The 20,491-nt window shown below is 44.7% G+C and overlaps 1 long non-coding RNA gene across 1 annotated transcript; it reads left to right on the top strand.

The window, feature by feature from the left end:
* Nucleotides 1-4,726: 4,726 nt before the first annotated feature.
* On the top strand, nucleotides 4,727-13,891 carry LOC125425201. The gene is made up of 2 exons (XR_007243327.1): nucleotides 4,727-4,821; nucleotides 13,337-13,891. It is a non-coding gene; the product is annotated as an uncharacterized LOC125425201 (long non-coding RNA).
* Nucleotides 13,892-20,491: the final 6,600 nt, after the last annotated feature.

Below are 20,491 nucleotides of genomic sequence, written 5' to 3'. Positions count from 1 at the left end.
ATCTATTGTGGAGAGAGGAAGAAAATGAGTTTGTAAGCCACCTTGAGTCTCTTTACAGTACAGAAAAGTGGGGTATAAATCAAAAACTTCTTCTTTATTATCTCAACCAGGGCCAGGGTTTTTTGGCCATGGCGTCAACCTGGTGCAACACTCTGTTGAATGGTACCAGGGCCCTGCAAGATTTCCTACATTTTCAGAGGACCTGTAAGAAAGAACTATTCTGCCAGGCATATGGGTAAGGACAGCAGTGGTTTCCCATTCTGCTGGCCTCCCTTTTCCCTTCTTCCCCCTTTTCCCTCCCCCAACATGGCTGACAAAAGCAGTGGGTGGGCAATACTGGTTTGACCAATTTAACCTCTAATTTGACTGTACCAAGGTATTATTGGAATTTTATTTTATCGGTTCCATTATGATAATATTCTTCACGTTGTGAATTCTTTGCTGTAAGCGGCCCTGAGTTTGCTTGGTGGTAGGTAGGTGGGTAGGTAGGTAGGTAGGTAGGTAGGTAGGTAGGTAGGTAGGTAGGTAGGTAGGTAGGTAGGTAGGTAGGTAGGTAGGTAGGTAGGTAGGTAGGTAGGTAGGTAGGTAGGTAGGTAGGTAGGTAGGTAGGTAGGTAGGTAGGTAGGTAAACTGTAAAGAACAATGATTTACCAGTCCAGTATCAGGTATGTAGGAAGCATTTAGAAGATAAGATTTGATGGATCAAACCAGTGGCCCATCTAATCCAGCTTCCTGTTTCACACTGTGTCCACAGCTGCCCAGGAGGGCCAACAAAAAGGACCAAGATGTTCCCCTAATATTGCCTCCTGACACTGGCATTCAGAGCTTTGCTATTTTTGAATATGGAGTTTCCCTTTAGTCACTATGGCTACTAAAGCCATCAATTGATCTAAACTACACTGAATCTGCCTAACCAGCTTTTACAGTCATCTTTGCTTGTGGCCTTCACAGTGGATTCCACAATGTAATTACTCAGAGTGAGGTAGTATTTCCTTTTGTCTGGCTTGAATAAATTGAACAAAGGTAAAGGAGCCATTTAATGAGTTTCCCCTGGTATGAAGCAGAGGCAGGGAGAGGCGAACCTGTTCTAAATTCAGCATCTTTTGCCCTCTAGATTTAGTTATTTCTTCCCAATACAAGACCTTTTCCAAGAGTCCAAAAACATGATGGATGTAATAGTATTGTTACTATGGTGTGATGGTTGAAGAATCCAACTAAGAGTATTGTTGGAATGTGCCATCAAGTTGCACTCACCGTCTGGAAACCCCATAGAGTTTTCAAGGCAAGAGGTAAACAGAGGTGGTTGGGAGTTCCTTGGTGGTCTCCCATCCATGTACTAACCAAAGGTGATTCTGTTTATCTTCCAAGGTCTAACAAGATTGTTTCCAAGGTCTGTTTAACTTCCAAGGTCTCACAAGATTATCTTCCAAGGTCTAACAAGCGAGAGCCATCTAGGGCAGGGCCACCCTTACCTAGACCATATATGCATTTGTAGTCTGCCTCACATTGTGTGCTCATTCCCTTTGGGTCAGATTCTCAGATGTGTATACATTTTCCTCACTCCAGAGCTCTCCGTGCTGCACATCAGAGAATCCCAACAGCTCCCAAAGTGGTAAACGTTCAATTTTCTCCCCTGTCATGCATTAATTTTATGCATTTCATTAATTTCATGCACAAGAGTAGGGCCCTGCCTACTCCCTCCCCTTTCTTTTGGCCTTCAGATTGGGCGCCTGTTTTAAACAACTTATGTTGTTTTAATCTATATTTATTGTTAGTAACTGCTGCTTAAGTTTTTAATGGGTTTAAGTTTTATGTTGTATCGATTTGCTGTCTCAGAGAACAGCCATATTGTGAGCCGCCTCGAGCCCTTCGGGGATGAGGCGGCCTATAAATTTAACAAATAAATAAATAAAATAAAATAAATAACAAGGCCATGCACTAATTTCTCTTCGTGTTTTCTTACTCCTCCCAGCCTTCCCGCACATTAGTTCCACCATTTGAAATCTATCAGAAGTACTTTTTAAAAAAATTAACAATAAAGGTCCAGTGATAGAGCAGTGCATTCTGCCAGCAACATAAGGCAGAAGAAAAGGCAGCCAACAACAACAACAACAACAACAACAAAAGGTGGCAGGAAACAAGAAAACATAGGGCGGGCAATGCTTCTGCCATTATATTACAGAGCAATCGGCAGGGCTTTTTAAATTGTTTAATGGCAAAAATATATTGCTGGAACAATGGACTCTCTAAAGCCAGCAAAAGATCCCTAGACCAAAACCGAAAGCAAACAAACCAACAAGGTGCCCAAAAGGGCATTGTGAGGAAAACAAGGAAGCCGTGGGCAGAAAACATAGCAGATCAACTTGGCTTGGCTAGGGACACTTTGCAGCAGGTAATCTGGTGAGGACAGAAAAACAATGGGAAACCCAAATGTGAAGAAGGGAGCTGTGAAATAAGCCCTGCTTGCATGATAGGTCTTGGACTCCTTCCGCACCTGCAGAATAATGCACTCTCAATCCACTTTCAGTGCATTTTGCAGCTGTGCAGAATAGCAAAATCCACTTGCAAACCATTGTGAAAGTGGACTGAAAGTGCATTGTTCTGCTTCTGCGTAAGGGGCCTTAATTACACTACATTAACAGAATTGTTGTAAGAGAGGGGCCCTTTCTACACAAACCTCCTACAACTTTTGTTAAACATTTGTAAAACATTTTCAGTCTCCATCTTTTGTCTGCACTCAAACCCTGGAAACAATTCCTGGCTGCCATGTTGTGATTCCCCTTCCCCTTTTTTCTTTAGTTCTGTGTTGAATGGATGCTGCAGGGCTTCACAGCCTCATGCTACATTCCATAATCCTTGTATACTTGATGCTTTGAAGATTGGTCCCCCAGAAATAAAAGAACAAACGTTGAAATGCTGCAAATATACGGGGGGGGGGGGGGGGGTTGAGTGAACTCAGAAAATGATGCCAAGGAGGAAGCCCAGGGGAACAAAGAAGCATGGGAAATGTAATCAATAGATTACAGAGATGGATTATTACAAGGGCCAGATTCAATACTTTCCCATCGGCCATTACAAAGGGTCGCTGCGTATCTATCCCTCTCCAGGATCGGGTTTGTCCACACTGTAAAAACCAAGTGGAGACTCTTGCTCACATTATACTTGACTGTCCGAGATATGTGGGTATTAGGAATTTCTCTCCTGGGCGGGTCTTAGACAAATCTGAAAGAGACTCTGACAACTCTGTTGTGGAGCTTTTGTTAAATAACACAGAGGCCATGCTCTTGGGAAAAGTAGCAAAATTTCTTTTACGAGTGACAGAATTTTCTAAGTAACGTCTGTGTTTTGAATGTACTTTTGATTTGTACTTCAGAAATGTCTGTAATGCTCTGGAGCCTATTTTAATATGCCTAACATATTAGGCTGTTGTTGTTGTATTGTATTGATTGTTGGTTGTATTGTACTGATTGCTCAGCAATTGGAGACATTTCAAACAATTTCAGCCAGAGAATTGTTTTAAAAGAAAATTGATTTAAAATGTTTGGAGACTGGTGGGAAAAAAACATTTTAGGATAAAAACCATGTGGAACTCCATGGAAGAAACATTTTATTTTTCCATCTGTAAAAGTTTTAAATGAATTGGGCAAAAAAGGGCCAGGGTGAACCACAAAGGCTTCCTTGGAAAAAGGATAGAATTTTTAAAAAATCAATAAATACGTGTATGTATTTTTATATCTTCACAGCCCATTTTTCTCTCCAATGGCTACCCAAAGTGGCTTGAATGTCATTTTCCCTACCTTCCTTTTATCCTCAGAAAAATAACACTTGGAAGCTAGAGGGAGATATTGGTTCAGGATCATATTTCCTGGTTCAGGGTCATATTTCCTTCACAACCGCTGATCTGAATTAGATTAGATACTGAATGAACCAGGGTCACAGAAGAAACATCATGGCCAGTATATGAACTGGGGTATCTTCTCACTTAATCTAGCACTAGTGATTCCACCATATTAGTATTCCATTCTATAGAGGTAGAAAAGAGATGATGTTTAAATCCACAGCACCTGCACTTCGAGTGATCTTTGCATTTATCCTCAGGAATGATGTTTAAACCTGTAGATTCCAGCTTAGTGATTCACATATCACACAGAAGCACCGAAGACCATTTATCTACCCACCTGTGAGGGATTCATTAAGAGAAGCAGATTTTTCAGTCTCCTAAAGTCTTGGTTTTTTTATTAGCCTCCCCACTGTGAACTCGGTGAATCACAGAGACGAACGTAGTCGTCTGTAATGTGCAAACCGTGCCTGGGAGGAATTGGAATGATCTTCCCGGGAACCTATTATGTGAACTTAGCAGCGATTCTGTCGGCTTTGGCCGCCTTTCAAAGGAAACCGACGCAATGTTCGAAAAAGCCCTTGCCGAAAGAAAAAGAGGCGTTCGGAGGCAGCGCCGGCGCCCAGACGACGTTTGAAAAGTTTGCCTCCAAAGCTCAAAGTTGCTGAAATCAGCACCAGGCCACTGGGAAATGCCTCAATTTATCCTGGACAAATCAAAAAGCAGTAGAAGGGTGTAGGAGTCAAGCCACTACACATTAAAGTGGAGGTGCGCTTGCAACCAAGGGCTGGTCAAGTCAGCTGTTGTCAACAGGGAGACAAGTAATTAAAGCAATTTAAGGAAGATGTGATGCACGCAATGAAATTAGGGCCATATGACCCAGAAGGGAGTTTCCTGACCTCAAGCTTGCTGAATGGTTATATAAGAGCACTCCCTCTTCCGTCCTCTTCTAGCTATATTTGCAGAGCCCAGTGAACCAGCAGGTAGGTCTGTTCATACTAAAAGGCTAAAAATCCATACTGCTAAATGGCCTTGTTGTTTTTAAGGACTTTGGTGTGACACAGGAGAAAATGAGGGGACGGGCTTGAAGGGTAGGCCGGTATGGTGGGAGGGGAGGGGATAGAAAGACAGGCAAAAAAAATCTGAGACTGAGTTTTCTTCTGGGTGTTCTATCCTTCCCTCTCCCATTTACTAAAAGATGATGCTTTGTGAGACTTTGTAAATTGCATATTTGTGTCGACCAAAAATACAACAGGTAGGTAATATGTATTTTTATTTGACTAAACCAAGGCAGTTGGATGGTTAAGAACAGTGGGCTCTAATGTGGAGAACTGGGTTTGATTCCGCACTTCTCCAAATGAGTGGCAGGTCTAATCTGGTGAACTGGGTTTGATTTCCCACTCCTCCACATGAGCAGCGGACTCTTATCTGGTGAATTTGGGTTTGTTTCCCCACTCCTCCACAAGAAGACTCCCGGGTGACCGTGAGCAAGTTACAGTTCTCTCAGAACTCGCTCAGCCACACCTACCTCACAAGGTGTCTGTTATGGGGAGAGGAAGGGAAGGTGGTGGTAAGCTGCTTGGAGACTCCTTAAAAGGGGTTATAAAAACCAACTCTTCTCCAATTTAACCAGGAAAAAAATATTTCAACGGGTTTAGAACTGTGCAGCTCTGCTTGGGATCTCTGCTAAATGTCCCCTTCTTTTCCCACACGAGCCCAACCTAATTAGAGTTCTCTGTGTCTGTAATTAAGTTTTGAAGATAGACAACTGTGATCTTTCTTTTTCCTAATACAATTCTTACAGAAAACAGGTTGTTAGTTAAGCCAAGCTGTAGAGAAGGCCACCGACCAGACAAATAGTCCCTCACTAGGAGCAGCAGTGGCCTAGGAGGTTAAGAGCTTGTGTATCTAATCTGGAGGAACAGGGTTTGATTCCCAGCTCTGCCGCCTGAGCTGTGGAGGCTTATTTGGGGAATTCAGATTAGCCTGTGCACTCCCACACACGCCAGCTGGGTGACCTTGGGCTAGTCACGGCTTCTCGGAGCTCTCTCAGCCCCACCTACCTCACAGGGTGTTTGTTGTGAGGGGGGAAGGGCAAGGAGATTGTAAGCCCCTTTGAGTCTCCTGCAGGAGAGAAAGGGGGGGATATAAATCCAAACTCTTCTTCTTCACTGAGCCAGAGGGATATATTTGCTTGAAGACAACTTTTGCTTCTGGGGGAGATTTTGGATGTTATTTTCTGCTTGTAAAAAAATCAAAGGTTGTCAATGGTTAGTGATATTTCACAAGTGGCATGTGAGTGGGATCTGTCCTAACCTAGGCCCCCTCAGCACATGCAGAATAATGCACTTTCAATCCACTTTCACAATTGTTTGCAAGTGGATTTTGCTATTTCGCACAGTAAAATCCAGCTGCAAAGTGCTTTGAAAGTGGATTGAAGGTACATTATTCTGCGTGTGTGGAAGGGGCCCTAGAGAAAAAAAAATCCATGTAAGATGAGAAGATAGGGTGGGAAGGAAGAAGAAGAAGAGTTTGGATTTATATCCCTCCCTTTCTCTCCTGTAGGAGACTCAAAGGGGCTGACAATCTCCTTGCCCTTCCCCTCTCACAACAAACACCCTGTGAGATAGGTGGGGCTGAGAGAGCTCCGAGAAGCCGTGACTAGCCCAAGGTCACCCAGCTGGCATGTGTGGGAGTGTACAGGCTAATCTGAATTCCCCAGATAAGCCTCCACCGCTCAGGCGGCAGAGCTGGGAATCAAACCCGGTTCCTCCAGATTAGATACACGAGCTCTTAACCTCCTATGCCACTGCAATATAGCCTCATTTCATCAGATGCTAACTAAGCTTGGTACTTGGAAAGGAGACCACCAAGGAAGATTCTACAGAAGAAGGCCACAGCTAACCACCTTGGCTTCTCACTTGCCTCAAACTCCCCTTACTGAGGTCACCAGAAGTTGGCTGCAACTTGACAACACTTTACATGCACGCAGGTAAGGGGACACACAGGAGCTACAGGGGCAGAGAGAGGCAGGGAATGTGAAGCAGACCCAGTGGACAGGAGCAGCTTGGCTTCATTATGGATGGGAACGGGATTTAGAATCCCAACCAGTCCAGAAAGAGGGGGTTCAGAGCAGTGGGGCTTTATTAGACCTTGTGAAGCAGGGAACATGGTTATCAAAACCTAAACATGGGAGATTGAGTAAGCATCAGTGGTAGAGTTCTGGCTTAGTGGAAGAGCCTCTGCTTGCTTTGTAGAAAGTCCCAGGTTCATAAGAACATAAGAACACGCCTGCTGGATCAGACCAGAGTCCATCTAGTCCAGCACTCTGCTACTCGCAGTGGCCCACCAGGTGCCTTTGGGAGCTCACATGCCGGATGTGAAAGCAATGGCCTTCTGCGGCTGCTGCTCCTGAGCACCTGGTCTGCTAAGGCATTTGCAATCTGAGATCAAGAAGGATCAAGATTGGTAGCCATAGCTTGACTTCTCCATAAATCTGTCCAATCCCTTTTTAAAGCTATCCGGGTTAGTGGCCATCACCACCTCAATCAATCTCCAGTGTTAAAAGGAGAAGGTAAGGGGTGATGTGAAAGACCTCTGCCTGGGACTCTGGAGAGCTGCCAGTCTGAGTAGACAATGCTGTTCTCGATGGATCCGTGGTCTGCATCAGTATAAGGCAGTTTCATTTTTTTTCAGGGAATACGTCAGAGAAGGAGAGATAAGTGAGAAATGCAGGCAGAAATGCAAGCAGAGCAGCTGATGAAGACTGTAGAGTAGAGGAGTTTAAGTGTTTGCCTCTGCTCAGTATTTCTGAAGATCTCCACTTAAAATGACTGAATCGGGATGACCTCTGCTTGAGACCCAGGAAGGCTACCACCAGTCTGAGAAGATAATGAGCACTTTCACAGGCCCTTTCCCCACTTACCTTTGTGGGCCCTTTGCTGCGTGCTGCTCTCAGCGCGCGGCATCTCTGGCGCGCGCCCAGGCATCCCCACAACTGCGGGGTCATCAAAAGGCGCCGTTTTGAGGAGCGCCAGGGATGCCGCGCTGAGGGGGCAAGAGAGCGGCAGCCTTGGGGCGGGACCCCGCGCTACTTGAGGAGAGTAGTGCGGGGCTTCAGGTAAGTGGGGAAAGGGCCACAGATGCAGACTAATGCACTTTCAATCCACTTTTCACAATTGTTTGCAATTTTTGTTATTCCGCACAGCTGCACAGTGGATTGAAAGTGCACTAGTCTGCATGTGCGGAAGGGACTTCTGATAGACCGAAGGTCTGACTTGGCAGGAGCCACCTTCCTTTGTGTAACAAGGACGAGGGGTTCTGTCAGAGCACATGAGATGGAGTGATATTAAGTTACACCCATTGACTTAGTTCTGATGCCACTCCATCCAAGTCTAGTTCCAAAGCTGAAAGAACATCTTCCAAGATAGCAAAACACACTGGAGGTTTCTCTTAAGCTAGCTGACAGGTTTCTCTTAAGCTAGGGCCTTTCCCCACTTACCTTAAGCCCCACGCTACTTGAGGAGAGTAGTGCAGGGTCCCCCGGCATTCCCCACGAGAGGGGCAGCGACAGCGCAGCCGCCCCGACGCTGCCGCTGTCGCACCCCCTCAGCATCCCTGGTGCTGGAGAAAACGGCGCCTTTTGATGACCCTGCGCAGAGTGTGGGGTTGTGGCGACGCTCAGGCGTGTGCCAAGGTTGGATGCCACGTGCTGAGAGCAACAGCGGCATAGGGAAAAGTGGGGAAAGGCCCCTAGCTGACAGGCTTGTGTTGCATATGGCAGTTGCATGTGTTCATGTATTTGATTTAAAAAATGACAGAACATCACTGCCATAAAGTTGTGGTCCCTTTACGTTAGTGCTGCTCTTCTAATACCAACCATATTGCCTTATTTCTGTATAATGCTTCCAGCTGTTCAAATACATTATCTTGCCCTAAGCTGGACCCTGAAAAAGATCCAGAAAGAGCTAAGGGCCCCCTCCAGGATTATATTCATTGAGTTCAGAGCGGGAGAATTGCATGCCATACATGTCCTTGAGAACTGCCTAAGCCGTAGGTGGTGTGGATAGTCAAATAAAGTAGAGTAACAAATCGGGTAAAGCCGGCCTGAATTTCTGCACATCTCAGAACTGGAAATTCTTGCTTGTCTCGCTCAGGACAAGATAGCAACGATAGAACGTAGCTGCTGTTTTTTTTTAGCAAAACATTGTTTGTCTTTCTTAATTACAGCTTTATTACAATAATTCTACCGCAACATTTCCCTCTTCTATTATGTCAATGCCCAACTAGCTGTAGGCAATTGAAACCAGATATGAAGTGGTTGTTTGTTCATTCCTGGATCTTTGAAAAAGATAGAGTGGATGCTTAAGCCAGGCGGAAACTTCTGCCAGATCTGACAAGGATAGAAGTCCTGGTTTCCCGAGTATATCCCAACTCTGACCAACCCAGATACTTCACACTGCCTACCATTCATTGGGACACTTGCATATATATATTTTTTGTCTGTACCTCCATTTCTAAGGGGAAAAGTCATAGGCTAGGTCCGTGGTGGCGAACCTTTGGCACTCCAGATGTTGTGGATTACAATTCCCATCAGCCCCTTCTAACATGGCCAATTGGCCATGCTGGAAGGGGCTGATGGGAATTGTAGTTCATAACATCTGGAGTGCCAAAGGTTCACCACCACTGGGCTAGCCTCAGAATCATCAACCCATTTTTTCCGTGGAGGAAAATATTGCATCAAAATTCTCTCTCACCTACTCTGTGTTCACCCATACTTGCTAAAATTCAATTGGAATGTTTTGCTCCACCAGTTCTTTGCTATGGGTTAATGATGCCCTGGGTCCAAAGAATTCCACCCACGGAAATCAATTTTCTCTCCCACAACTGTCTGAAATGCCCTCCAAAATTCTTTTTCTGGGGGTTCCCTCTCCCCCAGAAAAAAAAACCCTCTGTGGGTGGAGTGAGCATTTCAGATTGCTGTGGGTGGGTAGATGCAGGAAAACTGCACTGAGAGTGCATGATCTAGTGCAGGGGTAGGGAACCTTTAACACTCAAAGAGCCATTTGGACCCGTTTTCCATGGGAAAAGAAAACACTTGGAGCCGCAAATAATTTTTGACATTTAAAATAAAGATAACACTGTATATATTGGGTTTTTTTACCTTTTACTCCGCTCATTCTGAGAAGCGCATGAATGCGGCAAGGAGGATGATGGGGCTCCAGCTGACTCACTCATGCGCCCGGCCGCCCGGAACAACACCCACCTTCACTCCAACGGGCAGGCTGAGGAGGGGGGAGAAGCCCAAGCAGCCTTGTGGCCCAGCCAGCCGCGGGCAGTTGGAGCGCCCGCCCTGCTGCCTGCAGGGCGGGCAAGGATGGGGCCAGCGGCTCGGCTCGTGGAGCCGCAGTGCAAGGGCAGAAGAGCCGCATGCGGCTCTCGAGCCGCAGGTTCCCTACCCCTGATCTAGTGGATGAAGTCTTGGAGTAAGATTTTGGGAAACCTGGGTTCAAATCACCACTTATACTCATTGGGTGACCTTGGTCTCTTCACATTGTGGATCAGTCTAGTGGTCCATCTAGTTCGGCATCCTGTCTCACACAGGTGGATTCCGCACACAGGTGGATTCCGCCAAATACAACATCTGCAGGATGTTATAAAAACCATGGTGGGGGGACTTCTCACAGGTGTCGTTCCCAAAAACGAGTTTGGCCTGTTTTATTCCCCTCAACCCAGGATTTTTGAAAATTGCTAAACCAACAATCCTTTTTGCACAATCCCGGGTTGGAGGTGCTTTCTCGCAAATGCAACAAGCAAGAGAGGATTCCCTCCCTTCCACCCATTCGCTTTAGGTTCCACACAGTCACTATGTCAGGGAGAATCTGCCCACTTGCCATTCTGTGCAGATGGCAGAACATTGTGGGCACTAGATTACTTGAGTGCCTGAATGTACGCAGTACCCTAAGCATATTTTCCCTGTGGCAGTGAGTATCATCACCATATAGATCTACAGCAACACAGTCATTATTGCCCGGCCATTGAAGAGAGACCCCTTCTTCTTTGTTCCTTTTGTGGGTTGAACAAGCTCAGCTACACAGGTGCAACCCATCAAATTATGGGACAATTGGCACAGCTGCAGGGGTTCACTTCTGTGTGCCTTCACAGCTACGCATGTATTGCAGGAAATATAAAAGAGAGAGAAGAGTTTCTGCGTGAAAGCAACCCAGATCGTTTCCATTAGCTCCAATATGTTAGGTCTTGGACCGGTGGTCAATAAGCAGACTCTGGATATGAGATCAGAAGTCTTTGTTGGGTTGACATCGGGGGGGCCTTTCCCCACTCTCTTTTATCCTCCCTATGCCCCGCGCTGCTCTCTTCAGCGCAGCGGCATCAGGCCTTGCGCTACCAGAAGCTGATCCCCATGACCAGCTCCTGAGAGCCCTTCGGGGGAGGGCTGTATATAAATAAACAAACAAACAAATAAATAAATAACGGGTGTCATTGAGAAGAGTGCCTGGGATGCCGCGTGCTGAGGCGGCGCAACAGCGGCAGCGTCGAGGCAGCTGCGCTGTTGCCGCCCCTGACGTGGCGAGTGCCGGGGGACCCCGTGCTACTCTCCTCGTAGTGCGGGGCTTTAGGTAAGTGGGGAAAGGCCCAAGGACTCAGATTCAAAAAGCCAGTTCTGGCAATCCTGGATTTTACAGTCATATTTATTCCCCTTTGATTCTCTTAGATTCTCCATTCCCATCTTCCCATAGATTGTGAAAAAACGACGCGTGAAATACTGTTTTCGAAGACAAAGTATTCCAAGCCCAGAACAGCGATAGTCTCCTGCCAGGCTGTGCCTGCAGCCTCCACTCTTTCCCCCATCCGGAGTACCATGCAGGGTTAGCCTTGTTATCTACATTGCTAGGTGCATAGAAACAGAACAAAGGCCCATTAACATAAGACAGGTGTGGATACGTGGAAGGTCAGAGTTCCTTTATAATGACTGCAACCTATTATACATATGCTGTGTGGAATACACCACAATGACCCCGCATAAGAAAGAGCCTGCTGGATCAGACCAGAGTCCATCTAGTCCAGCACTCTGCTACTCGCAGTGGCCCACCAGGTGCCTTTGGGAGCTCACATGCAGGATGTGAATGAAATGGCTTGCTGCTGCTGCTGCTTCCGAGCACCTGGTCTGCTAAGGCATTTGCAATCTCAGATCAAGAGGATCAAGATTGGTAGCCATAGCTCGACTTCTCCTCCATAAATCTGTCCAAGCCCTTTTTAAAGCTATCCAGGTTAGTGGCCATCACCACCTCCCGTGGCAGCATATTCCAAACACCCTCAGATCCTCTGCAGGATCAACAACAGGGTATAGAGGTTGGAGGCTGACTTCTTCTTGCTCTGGTATTCAGAGGTTTACTGCCTCTGAATATGGGAACTTCCTTTGGTCACCACCACCACTGATATCCTCTTCATGCCAGAAGAAGGCTTTGCATTTAGCTAAGCAGAGAGGAAGAATCCAACCCCTTGTTTTGTATCAACTGGGTACTATTTATATTGTTGTTGATGACACTATTGTTGTTAATGATTTGATTTATTTCCCCTCTCTCTCCCACCAAAGTGGGCTCGGAGCGGCTCAGAACAAAATTATACAGTACAATTACATAAAATAGTAATAGAATAGTAATAGAATAGGTGATCTCATTCATTCATTCATTCATTCATTTATTTATTTTATTTATTGGTTTTATATACCACTCCACCCCCGAAGGGCTCTGAGCGGTGTACAATACAACTTCCTCTACACGATGTACAGCAACCCATACAAACAACCCCATTAAAATTAGATGAAAACACAGCGATAAAATTACCAAAAATTAACAAAGATGGCGTCACGCAATAACCCCAATTAAAACCCTCCGAGAGAGGGGGGAGCACAAGAGGAAAGTGGGTCCTGTAGATGATAATGGGAACTCCGGACCGGAGGAATAAATAAATATATAGATGGGTGGAAAAAACTTACCATTCCTCTTTCTAATTTGATGGAAGGAGAAGGAAAAATAAGAGTGAGGTTTTTGATTTATGTCCCACCTTTCTCTCCTGTAAGAAGGCTCAAGGTGGCTTGCAAGCTCCTTTCCCTTCCTCTTCCACAACAGACACCGTGTGAGTTAGGTGGGGCTGAGAGAGTTCTAAGAGAACTGTGACTAGCCCAAGGTCACTCAGCAGGAAGGTAGGAGTGCGGAAACACATCTGGTTCACCAGATAAGCCTCTGTCACTCAGGTGGAGGAGTGGGGAATCAAACCTGGTTCTCCACATGAGAATCCACCTGCTCTTAACCACCACACCACATTGGGAAGAGAAGAGGGAAAGAAGAGAGGTCACCCAAGATGCCTCTATTACTTCCCATTGCCGCCCTCAATGGTATGCCTGGTACAATAGCTCAATCTTGCAGGCCCTGCACAACTGAGATAAACTGCATTTAAATTGCTTTTCTCCTCTTTCAGATTACCATCCGCCACCCGACAATGTCCTTCTCTGGGGATCTTTGTGGCTACAATTAGATCCTGACCGGAGCAAGCAATGCCTCCCTTCTTTCAATCAATCCTCTTGTGCTACAACCATTCCAACCTCACGCCCGTGAAAAAACAATGCCACTGTAAGACGGACTTAGAGATTCTCGTCCCTGAGTCCCCACCCTATGACATTGCAGACTGCCACTCATGCCACCTGCCTCCTTACTACTGCCACCTGCATCCCGAACCACCTATCGTGTTTGCCACTTTTGCCACAGACATCTTCGAGGTATAAATGTGCCACGCCGGTGGCCATTTGTCAGTAGGCTTATTTTTGGTCAGGCCCACCGGATAGAAGTGGGCCCCGACAAGGAGCTCGTTGCAGACGTGGGGAACAGAGAATCGTGTGGTGCTAAATTTAGGGCAGAGAAACTTACTGGTGCCTGTTCTTAAGGACTGGGAACAGTGGCCATCGTACATTTTGTATATTAATGTAGTCGTGGTTGAGAAAATAATAATAATAATAATAATAATGGATGGTGTGAATGACAGTTTTAACGTGAGTTTTGTTTTTGTTTTTAAAAACGGTTTTCTTTTTGGAGTGGGGTGACCCTAATGGCCGGGCTCAAAACTTCTCAGAAGCAATGATCAAATGTGCCTGACAAGTAGATCTGTCTCATCATACAGCTTTACATGGTTGGAAGTCAGCAGGCTACTTTCTCAGGTAGCTGAGAAACACACCTGAGTCTTGTCCAGGACTGGCCTTAGCATGCTCCCCGGATGGTCCCCTGTGCAGTGAAAATCGAGGGGATGGGTCCCAACAGCATCAGACTCACCATCTCCGGCTCTTGACACAGACCCAGTGTGATCCACAACTGTTGCCACCTTCTCCCAGTGTGATCTAGGTGGGCCCTTGGCCCTGTTTGGAAGCTGAGGAGGCCTCCAGGCCCCAACATCCTGGCCCAGAAGGCCTTGGGAAAGGGGGGGTGGTCTGAAAAGGCCAAGAAACACTGGCCCTCTTTCTCCACAATTGAAAGGGGAAGGTGGGCCCAAGAGCCCGCCCACCAATCTGGGCCCAGGACAATCAATAGATAACTCGGGGACTGTGAGCTGCGCCACCAAGTGCAGAGAGGACGCTAAAACGCACCTCTCTAACTGGAAGAAATCAAAGCCAGAGAAGAGACTCATACTGATGCCCATTGAGCCCACAGCTTCTTTTTAAAAAATACGCATTGTTTATTTTGCAGGGCATGCTAATATTTTGTGTCAATACACACTCAAAGGCAGTGTTCAACTTACTGGCCTAGACATGCAAATGCAAACGAGTTTGCAGCTCATCCAATAACTTAATTAAATAAGTTTTTAATTTGGCATTGGGGCTTGCGTAAGAAGAATTCTGTTTTCATATAAAACCTCTAGATCAATTTGCATTCGTTCCGTGCCCTGAAGGGAGCAGGTGTAGCATTGAGGCCCATAAAATAACAGGAAAACCTATAATTAAATGTTAGAACATTGGTTATGCAGAGAGCCCTAATGGGCTGCTTTTGCAACCTTGCCATGTAAAGCTGGTATGTCTCAAGAGCAGGCCTCTGATTTCATTGATGGCTTCCTTTATGCTTTCCTTTCACAAGCAATTCCTTACATTGTGGTGTTTAAAAAAGGTTCTATTTCATTACATTTTTACAGACATTTGTAATAAAACACAACTTTCCCCTCGTGTATTAAAACTTTTTAAAAGTTCTGTGGGTTTCAGATCAATGTGTGATTTAAAAAAATGGAGTTTCCTGGAAAAATAGGGGGGGGGCTTTTTGGAAGTTTTTTAAATTAAAACTTTCTAAATGACATGAAGAGGCTAATATTCTAAAGACATAAAGGACTTTCTGCACAAATTCTATAAAAAGTTTCTAAAACATTCTCAGTCCCAGGGGCGCACTGCCTAGGGCCGTGGTGGTGAACCTTTGGCACTCCAGATGTTATGGACTACAATTCCCATCAATTGGCCATGCTGGCAGGGGCTGATGGGAATTGTAGTCCATAACATCTGGAGTGCCTAAGGTTCGCCACCAGTGGCCTAGGGGGACATATGGGGTCAAATGTCCCCAGGTTGCAAACATTTAGTCACGTGGGGGGTGGAAAATCACCACCACACCCCTTCTCCTCCCCCCCCGCTCAGAAAATGTCAAAAAAGATATTTCCACTGTGTGACATGGTCGGGGAGGGCGGAAAACTCAGATTTTGCTCTGGGCTACATTTTCCCTAGATACACTTCTGTTCAGCCCCCTACTTTGCAATGAAGTATGTCTGCACTTCCCCTCCTGAAAGGATTTCAGGCAGCCATTACATGATTCCCCTCCCACCCTTTTAAAGTTCTGTATTGAATAAATGTTTCAATAGTTCGCAGCCTTGTGCTGCATTCTCAATTCCTCATACACATGAAGCTTCGAAGATTGGCCCTCCAGAAGTAAACAAACAAACAAACAAACAAACAGAGAAATGCTGCAAATAAGCAGGTGAGGTGGAATGGAGGGAGCTCAGAAAATGGTGCTGATGAAAGAGTTCAGGGAAGCAGAGAAGCGTGAGAAGTCTAGTCAATAGATTGAACAAACATACAGAAGGTCAGAGTGTGAAGGAAACCCTAGTGACATAAGCGAGTTCACACCCTAAGAAACTGAATGGTGCTATGTGTTTTGAAGTATCTAATATTTTTTAACATTTGAACAGGACCCACAGGATAATAAATAATGACATGAAAACATGTACTTGGAAATTATTTTCATACGTATGTATTTTCCTATTGCTTCATAGGAATAACAACATAAACAAAAATTACTTTGTACCAAAGTTATACAAACCTATTGCTCCATAGAAGAATTATATACAGAAAAATCATTTCATAATTAACAACAAATATTGGGTGAGAAACAATATTTTAGTCACTATGTAACACAGCAATTTTCAGGTCTCATGAGAGACCTATTATCCTGTGGGTCCTGTTCAAATGTTAAAAAATATTAGATATTTCAAAACACATAGCACCATTCAGTTTCTTAGGGTGTGAGCTCACTTGTGTGACTAGTCAATAGATTGCGCACGAACTGAAGACATTTTCAAAATGTTTCAGCCAGAGAACTGTTTTAAAAGAGAATTCATTTAAAATGTTTTGGGGGGGCTGGAAAATAAAATGTTTGGGGGTAAAAAGCAATGAGGAACTCCATGGAGAAACGTTTTAATTCTTGTCTCAAAATGTTTCAAAAGGTTTGTGCAGAAAGAATAAAAGAAAGTGACATTGCAAAAAAAACAAAAAAGAACAAAGCAAGCTCTGCTGATATGCTACATTGTTTCCTGCCCTTTCAGAAAGGAGTTCAAAGAAGCAAACACAAATCCCCCTAAAAATACACCCCTAATACCTCACAGCAACTTCTTGATGTAGGTAATGTTATAAGTCAATGATAGTCCCAAAGACAGACATGATGCAATCCTAAACGGAACTGCAGAGTCTATGGATGTCCATAGGTGTTGTCTTCTTAAGTGTTAGGTCTTGACCATTGAATCAATAAATGGACTCTGGATCTGTTGATCAGTAGTGTTTATTGGAAGGTAATGAAGCACCCAGCTTGTAAGAACTTAGTACTTCTGGACCTGCATTTAGAGTCCCCCTTGATCTAGAAACACTCCCCCCATCCATTTTATTTATTTATTTATTGTTTAGATTTGTGGACCGCCCCATCTCCTAGGGGCTCTGGGCGGTATACAACAACATCAACATATATCCAGTTTATCATAAAATAAACAATTATTACATACATTAAATCCATTAAAACCATTAAAACCATTTTCCCAAAGAATATGAGAAAGAGTTACATCAGAGCTTATCGCCCCAAGGTCAGCGACAGAGATAAAGCCGCCTGGTCTTTCATCTCCACAGACCAATGGAAACATCCCATTTCCAAAGGGGATTAGAGAGCGTCAGGAACAAGCCTAGTTATTTACCAAGCATCTGAAACCATTAAAGCAAGATCAAGGAAAGTATGTTCCATTAACACAGTGGTAACATTTAGAAGCAAAGTACATGTATCTAAAGGACTCATCTCAATCATCCAGATACAATCACTGTATCTACAATCTATTTTAATATATAGAATAGATATATATATTAAAATAGATACAATCTACAATCTAAAATAGATACAATCTATATATTAAAATAGATACAATCTATTTTATATAGCCCTGGCATGGAGTCAATAATGCACATTAATCAACTAGGTACCATCCCTGACATTATGCTAGAAAAGCCATGGCACTTTGCGGTTGAGCAGGGCTTTGAACCCAGGTACATTCTGTTTAGATCTCGCAAGATTCATGGCAGTTTCCCTCCTGTATTATGATTTCAGGTTCCCCACAGTGAATTTGTCAGTCCTAAAATGGGCATTTATTCCCCATTATTTGTAATTCTGCATCTTGCAACCTCCCAGAAGACCAGCTTAACTTGTAGGAGGGCACCTTTGAATTTTTCTGGCCACCAGGTAAAGGTACTGACCCATCAGCATACAGGGTGATTTGCCATTGCCGTTCCCAGCCATCTACACAATACCCACAGTAATCTGGATATTCATTTCACCAACCTGCCAAGGATGGAGGACGGAGTCAACTTTAAGTCAGTGTCAGGTTCTACGACTGAAATCAATGAAAGGACTCTGGATTCTTGATCAGAAGTCTTTATTGATAACAACAGCATGTGCCTGGCTTTGCAAAAGCCAGTTTGGACCACACTTGCAATTGCCCCTGTCTTTATCCCCTGCAGCAACCATACATCCCCCTCCCTTTTCCCAGAAAGAGCCATTGGGGAGGCAAGCATCCCCAAGGCCAGAGCAGCGAAATATCAGCCACTCGCTGCCGCCCCCTTTGGAGTTGGTGTGAGGGTCATTTCTAGTTATCTATAGTTGCAAGCTGTGACAACTCAGGGCAAGGCCCAAGTCTGAGGCGATAGTTTGTCCCAAACTCGCAAGCCACCCTGATGTCACCAAGGTTTTCAAAAACACAAACAGGGGCAAAGGAGAAGGAGAGAAAAATAAATGTCCCTTTCCCTGACACCTATTTCAAAGTGCCAAGCCCCAGGGAGATATTCCCCTCAGGAAAAAGAAGCTGGGAGATATTCCCCTCAGGAAAATGGTTCCTCTCTCTAGCTGGAGGGATCTCCCTTAATAAAACAAAAATATTACTGTTCCTTACTGGCCACTCAAAAAATATACTCTGTTCTGTAGCCCAAATTCTGATAAATGGACACCACTCTTTCCTGGGACACACACACAGACAAAATAGACTGGAACAGTTGTAACTTAAAACAAAACTTGAAAATATTATTACTGAGGGATCTCCCTTAATAAAACAAAAATATTACTGTTCACTGCCACCAAAAATATACTCTGTTCTGTAGCCCAAATTCTGATAAATGGACACCACTCTTTCCTGGGACACACACACAGACAAAATAGACTGGAACAGTTGTAACTTAAAACAAAACTTGAAAATATTATTACTGGCTTAAATGTAGGCTTCTCAGGTAACTTGAGAGGAATTTTAAAGCTTGTTGGTTTCTAAAACTTATTGGTTTAAAGAGCTTAATGGTTCCAGAGATGTTGTTGGCACTTCAGTTTCAGACATTCATAGACACACGCAGGTGTCACTTTAGAGAAGATTTTACTTCAGAAACAGTTTTTACTTTAGAGGCTCACACTCCCTCTTTTGTCAGACACTAGTCTTTCTGTACCTAACCACACTAAAACAACACACCCCAGTCTTTGCCCTGTGGGATTCTGGCACACAAACTGGCCACACTGCCACTGGACTGAGCCTCCTAAGACTGGTGTTGTACTGTGGAGGACAGACTTTCGTCTAGTCAGAGGTTTTCTCTCAAACACCTGAGTGGCGGTTGACTCTCCACCAAACTCAGGGCTTCCTGATGTCTCTGATTAGCTTCCTCAGCATACAGAGTACACTGTCTGACTCCTGTCAGACCAACAGCAGTGACAGATCTCTGCTTGATCTGCTCACTCTGCCCAAAGGCACCAAAAGGCACAAAGAACCAAAAGAAAAAGCCCCTCAGCACTCGGGCTGACTCCTTTTATATTCTTGCCATTTCCCTCTAGCCAATCAGGGCTGGCCAGGGCTTAACCCCTTCAGGGCAGACTCTCACCCTGGAAACTGAATGCCTTATAAGGGCATTCGTCACACAAGCATCAAAGGGAATGAAAGGAAGAGAAAGGTCCATAAACAGGGGAGAGGAGAACCCCTTCTCCAGAGTAGGTATGAAGCCCTCAGGTGATGGAAAAAGAAAGCACAAAATGACAGTCAGCTATCTAAAACTGACTTCCATTGGGATCAAACTCAGGTTTTGTGCAGAGCTTGGACTGCATTACTGCAGCATGCCTCTTTGTACCACAAGCCTCCTTGCCAGCCATTACACATACATTATCAGTATAAATATGTATATCAAATATATCAAGGTATCAAAATTATAAACGTTGCATTAGAGATGTGATGGGGTAGTGATTAAAGTTTTTTTTATTGCTTTCAAAGCACAGCTGTCCTACAGTGATGTGCCCTGGTAGAATTTTCAAAGCATAAGGCATTCGGAGGTGTTTTCCCGTTGCTTGTCTCGGCATAGTGACCCTATGTCATTTCTTGGATGTCTCCTTCCCCACTCTGCAATGGGTGACCTTGGGCCGGTCACACACTATCAGCCTAACATCTGCAATATGCAAACCACTTAGGGTCCCCATTGGAGTGAAAAGCTGGATACAAACAAATAGACAAACAGACAAACAAATGTCGACAGGTTGGCATCACTTCTAGAAATGATGTCATCATGTTACTGCTGACCACAGGGATGCTCTGGTATCTGGACAAAATTCAGTGGTAGACATGGCTTCTACCATATAGTTTTGCCCAAATACAAGTGTGCGCACATGGTCATTCCTGAAGTGATGATGTCATATCCAGAAGTGACAACCGCTTCTTAGATCTCGTAAGACCCCACCACCACCACATTTCTAGTTTAGTATTTTTTTTAAATGGATCAATAAAGAATGCCAGGTTTGTTTCCCCACTCCTACACATGAAGCCTGCTGGGTGACCTTTGGCTAA

Source organism: Sphaerodactylus townsendi, linkage group LG01, assembly GCF_021028975.2.
Source record: "Sphaerodactylus townsendi isolate TG3544 linkage group LG01, MPM_Stown_v2.3, whole genome shotgun sequence".
NCBI lineage: Eukaryota > Metazoa > Chordata > Lepidosauria > Squamata > Sphaerodactylidae > Sphaerodactylus > Sphaerodactylus townsendi.
This window is presented reverse-complemented; position numbering and strand designations above follow the sequence as displayed.